This window comes from Micropterus dolomieu, linkage group LG01 (genome assembly GCF_021292245.1).
Source record: "Micropterus dolomieu isolate WLL.071019.BEF.003 ecotype Adirondacks linkage group LG01, ASM2129224v1, whole genome shotgun sequence".
NCBI classification, from domain to species: Eukaryota; Metazoa; Chordata; class Actinopteri; order Centrarchiformes; family Centrarchidae; genus Micropterus; species Micropterus dolomieu.
Window position 1 is genome coordinate 40961557 of NC_060150.1, and position 6048 is coordinate 40967604.

At 38.6% G+C, this 6048-nt stretch overlaps 1 long non-coding RNA gene across 4 annotated transcripts in view; it reads left to right on the forward strand.

The window, feature by feature from the left end:
- The window catches only part of LOC123974793, an 8693-nt gene extending 4334 nt beyond the window's left edge, over nucleotides 1-4359 (forward strand). For 2 of the 4 annotated variants that reach the window (XR_006825929.1, XR_006825927.1), the window contains 2 exons: nucleotides 2002-2050; nucleotides 2428-3469. This is a non-coding gene — a long non-coding RNA (uncharacterized LOC123974793). Of the gene's footprint in view, nucleotides 1-2001; nucleotides 2051-2427; nucleotides 3470-3503; nucleotides 3561-3974; nucleotides 4063-4192 lie in introns of those variants that run through there. The other 2 variants (XR_006825928.1, XR_006825930.1) reach the window with 2 other exon arrangements.
- Nucleotides 4360-6048: the final 1689 nt, after the last annotated feature.

The window sequence follows — 6048 nt, forward strand, 5'->3', positions numbered from 1 at the left end:
TGCCCTGCTTAAAGTCACCAATGACCTTTTAATGTCTGCTGATGAAGGCATGTGCTCAGTCCTGGTACTCCTGGACCTTAGCGCTGCTTTTGACACCATTGATCACAACATCATGTTAGACAGACTGAGGCACTGGGCGGGGATCTCTGGTACTGCCCTAGAATGGTTTTCATCCTACCTGTCAAATAGGAAGTTTTGCATGTCTGTAAACAACTATGTCTCTTCGTTCTATCCAGTTAAATATGGATTAGGACCCATTTTGTTTTCCTTGTATCAGCTTCCCCTTGGACATATTATCCATAAACATGGTATTTCTTTTCATATTTATGCTGATGACACACAAATGTACTTGCCCGTCAGATCCACAGACGCTGGAAGGCTGAGTTCACTTAACAACTGCCTTTGTGAAGTTAAAAAATGCATGTCAAATAATTTCCTCCAGAAACAGAAATCCTGGTCATCGGGTCCCAGCAGATGGCAAATCAAATACTGCCATCTGCTGGTTCCCTAGTAAATCACATTAAGCCTGTGGCAAAGAACCTTGGTGTTTGGTTTGATAGTAATTTAAATTTCGAGCAGCACACCACAAAGATTTTAGTCCAATACACATCAGCACGTACCTTGAGATCCTTGGGCAGAGGTCTGTTGTCTGTTCCAGAGTCTTGACTGAAAACTAAAGGGGACAGAGCGTTTGCTGTCAGGGCCCCGAGGCTCTGGAACAGCCTGTCCGAGGAAATCAGGTCGGTTGAGTCAGTGAACTCTTTTAAGTCCCTTCTTAAAACATACTTTTATAGGAGAGCCTTTCCCGATCTTATTTGACTTTATTTTATCCCTTTTATTTTATTCTATTTTACTTATTTTATATTTATCTTGAACATGTATTTTGGTCTTTTCAATGTTTTCTTGCTTTTATCTTGTATTGTTTTTGTATTATTGTCTTTTCCGAAGCGTGTATATGTGACACATGAGATGCAATGGGGTTGGTCAGATTATGAGTTACTAGAGAACAGACAGTCCTATATAAATTAATCATTAGGTAATGATTAGTTCATGAATATCTGTGAATCAAACTGACCACATTCTTCATGAGTCTTTCATAATTATCTCTGAACCAACGCACACAGCACTAGTAAGAACTTCTTCATTAGGCTACTAATTACTTGAACATTAGTTACTGTTTTTGTGCACCCCAAGTAAGGTCATACATAATACATTAACTTTTACATTTACTCATTTAGCGGATGCTTTTATCCAAAGCGACTTAAGTTGCCACATATGTCAGAGGTCGCATGTCTCTGCAGCAACTAGGGGTTAAGTGTCCTGCTCAGGGACACACTGGCAGATGTGTCACTCCGGTTTCCCCCACCAAAGGCATGTGTCTTAACCACAGCACCACCGCCACCCAGGCAGGGCCAACTGTTGTACTGCAGCTTGGAAAATCCAATTCCAATGCAGAAAAGCTATGTTTTCTGTCAAGTGTCTCAGTCTGCTTTCCTTGCCCGCCTTTGGATATTTGTGGATTTTGTGTGCTTTCATTGCCTGGATTGTTTTCCTTTTGGATTGTAGTTTCCCCTTCCTGGACTTTTAACTGCACATTGTACAACTACCTGTTCTGCCTCAGTGCCTGCATTCTGAGTCAACACTTGAGGGTGAAGAAAACAGACTTGGAACATAATGAGATAATTTGAACAACTTTATTTTCGTTTTGCGAGGTGGAATATCTTATGGGCAACCCATACAGCCTGTCTTTTTTACTCTAACCGGAGAGGGTGTGTCTCACTAGATTACAGTAGTCAGTATGAACAATTCTCAGATATTCATTAACTAATTATTACATACAACTAAAATATGATCTCTCAGTCGGTTCTCTAGTAACTCATGTATTTATTTTAATGTGCTATTGGTTGTTTATTACCTTAATAATCAATTTATTACCTCAATAATTAAATCATTGTAAATGTTATATATTCTATGGTAATATATACATTCTTATTTCTGTAGTCACAGCAATGCTAAATGATGAGAATAACAAACCATACGATCCTGAAAGGTAAGCAGCACTACACTCACCAGTTCAGTGTTGTCAACAACGACCAAGAGCTGGGATAGTGTAGTCAGAAAGAATATAGACAGTTAGTTTTTCATTGCTTTGGTTTTGTACCCTGGCTCGTTCAGAGGTGCAGTATATTCAAGTTGTGTTGGTGTATTTCTGTTTGGTGGCTCTGGTTGACATTTACCTTATCTACTATTAACAAGACCTTGGAAAAATTCCCGAAAATACATCCCAGATAAGGTCTAGTCCTTAGTTTATGTCAAAAGTTACTCAGCCCTTGACTTATACATTTGAATGCTGCTTCATGTGAGAGCCCCTATTAAGTTGATTTGATGTAATCCTTCTAAATGTTGCTCTTTTGTGTTTGCTGTTAGTGTTTTTGCAATTGAGGTTAAGAACTCCGATACCCCACGGTGATGCACCTCAATATTGTTCTGGTCTCTAAGAAGTAAGATTTTCTTCTCATTTCTCAGGTGGCTCTTTGCCCTAATGCTTTTTAAAATTCTTATTTTGTATGCCATTTATTTCTGCGCATGTTGTATGCTGTGTGTGTAACTGTGGTGTTTGTTACAACAAAAAAATTGTATAAAGACAAAATGGTCAAAATTGATGATAAAGCAATTGCTTTTTAGTACAACATTTCTTTTTTGCAGGGACAAGCATAGGTGTCATTTGCACTGGGGACACTGGGGATATGTCCCTACCACTTCTTTAAATTGCTGATTTTGTCCCCATCACTTTTTGAAAGCATTTTGTTACGGCTGCCACCGCACCCCACCTGTATTTGCCTGTGCTTTTAAGTAGGCTATCTATTATGCTGAGCAGGCTGTGCAAGCCCACGCGGAGGATTGGCTGCACAAGGAGAGAAGGTCCCGCCTACTTCCTGGGTTTCCAGTTACCATGCCCTCGATTGGTGCGGCATGCTCTACGGGCCAATCAGATGAAGACCGTGACGACCACCACCTGCTTAAAAGCCTGCCGGGTCTGCCATTCCAGGCAGCAATTTGACCTGAGTTGCTTGCCTTGGGAATGCCTGTTGTAGAGCTCATAGTAGTGTTTTGTACCCTGTGCTAGACTTTGTGTCTTGACTTTGTGTGATTCACTGTGTGAAGGTAAGAGAGTGGGCCAGGGCTAAGCTTAGCTATCACTGACACCTTTCTTGCACACACCATAGGTGTTTTATGTTAGTTTTCATCAGGCGCAGGGGGCTGTGCGTTTTGTGTTGTGTTTTTCAAATGCCGTAGGTTAGTGAGCTTTTGGTTTATTCTTGTTTTGTTAGTATCTCTGTAAGCAGTAATCCTCCTTTTGAGGATCTCCTTTTGTTATAATTGTTTGTTGATTTCCGCAGCACCCATTGGCCCATCCTCTGTTTGTGCTCCACTTGCATTATTTCAAATAAATACCCTTTCAAACCAACATCTGGTTTATGTTTATGTCCCTATATCCCTAGACACCTCGGGACGTAACAATTTGTTAAACGTTCTGAAAATACCTTGCACCAAAAAAGGTAACAAATGAAAATGCTTTGAGAGAGGTTTATTTGCAATTCAATTTAAATATAGAAGAAACAAATGTGCATTGTCCAAAAAATTTAACTAAGCTAAAAAAAACAATAAGCTGATTACTCCATTATATATTCTGTTATATTTTTATATTTGTGAATTGTCATCTGAATTTTGTGTTTCCCTTCATGTAAATAAAGACATTTCCACCATAAATTGGAGCAGAAAATATCTCCAGAATGCAAGAAATTAAGTGTTTCAGGCTCTTCTGGGGAGGACCCTCTCATATTTGAGCATTTCCTATTTCTTGAAAGTAGTGTTAAAAATCTTCTCGTCTTGTTCTCATGCATCATCATGTCTTGTGTATCATCACACCCCTAATCTGAGCCCTTCTGTCCCCACCACCTTTCAACACAAAGTGACGCCCTTGGGGACAAGTGTTGCTGTGACACGGGTTTAAAGAGATCTGGATGCAGAAATTGATTGTACTTGCAGGGTAGTGACTAGGTAAGTTGACTACAGGTCATCTCTTTTGGTCAAGCAACTAATGAGTGACATTGTACCAAAACAGTCACCTATACATGTATGTTTGTGCCTTCACATAGTAAACTTCTTGTTGTTTTTTGTTTCACTGTAGTTCTCACATCAAGGAAAGCATAAAAGAATCTTGTGGAACCTGTTGGTGAAGACGTCTGAACCTAATGTCAAACTACGCTCTTAAACAAAACACAATAAAAAGCAACAAACTGGAAATTCGTTTTTGTGCGGTCATACATTCTGCATTAAATCTTTTGTACACATTGACCAGTCTGAGCTGATTTTTAAATACAGAAGTACATTCAGAATCATTACATGACTACCTGTCATTTTTGTAATAAAAATGGTCTTAGTTTTTTGTTTTTCTTCATCTGAGATGATCCTGTACAATATCCTGCTATAAGATCATGTTTAACTGATGTTATCTTACTTGGCAGCAGAATTTTAGATGTTTAAAATAAATGTTTTTGATAATGATTGACTTGATGAGCAAATAAAATATTTAGTTATGTGACAGCTGTACAGGTACATAGTGTACCTAAAATAAATGATCTGAGCAAAAATGGAAGAATAATTTTTAGCAGCTACATACTACGAGTCTGTCTGTAGCAGGTTCTAGTATAAATTAAAAAAACTAGTAAGTGGTGTTATCAGAAAGAAATGAAGAGAAAACCTGAAAGGCATCATAAGTTAACTCAAGGTTCATAAAGTTCCATTCTTTTTGAGGCCACTTCTCTAAAACCACAGAGCCACACAAACACCTTAAATTAAACCCATTAAACTCACCCTTTTTGCTTTCTTTTTTGTTTCACGTGAAAAAGAACCTGCTGCCAAAGATTTGACAAAGGTGTATGCAAATGTACAAACCCAGTAAAATCAAAAAGAATAGAAAGTGCTCATAAAAAAATCTCACCTGCTTTTGGTTCTAGATTTGTAGGCGTTAGATGCAAAATGTCTTATCTAATGTGTGTGGACCAAAGGTATATTGCGACACAGACAGGAACTTAAAGAGCAGAGTGAGATTGTTGTGGCAGGAAGGAGGCTCACAAACCACAGTAATAACCTCCTCTTTCCTTTCTAGTGACTTGCTGCTGTGTCACACATACCGTAAATGGGCTGCGTCAGTGCTGGGAAGAGACATCTAGGGCTCTGTATGCACAGGTGTTACATGAAGAAGGCCCCCTCTGTAAAACCACAACATGGGCTACTGTGACAAGTACTGTAATGTCGGTAAACATTGTCACAGTTTTAGTTACTGCCGCTGCCACTAACACGGCACTAATAAAATCTTTATGTAGTACTGTAATGAGGTTACAGTGAAACTAAAGCCACGTGTTGACATTTCCACATGTTAATCTACCATGGACTTCAAATTAAAGTGAATATAAACTATTATCTGTCTTATACATGGCACTTTACCGTAGACATCCATCTGACAAAAAACTAAAATAATTTGCATAGTTTTGTCTATCTACATGACCTAGAAGGAACTTGTTTTGCTCTGTTTCTAGTGCTAAGAGCCTAGCTTTTTAGCATATTTAGGTAAAAAAATAAAAAATAAAGTGTAAAACAAATGTATATAGCATCTATGATATTATGGATATGTTTTTGTGGAGGGATTTCTTCAGCCAGAAAATTTAAATTTGGCCAAGCCTGGATGGAGCTGAAAGACTAAGGAACCTGCTAACGTAACATTTTTAGGATGTTAAACACTAGATAAAACAACAGTATGCAAACATTTTGGGAAATACACTTCTGAGAGTTAGATTAGAAAACCATTACCATTATCATGCCTGTATGCTCAGGGGCCAAAATCCGGTCTCTGTACATAATTATTCTCTACTGGCCCCTCCCAACGTTCGTTCTAGTACCCATGTGTATACTAAATGTGATACTAAGTGATAAGTGGTTCGCTTAACTCAGCATAAAAACTGGAAACGTGAGGAAACAGCTAGC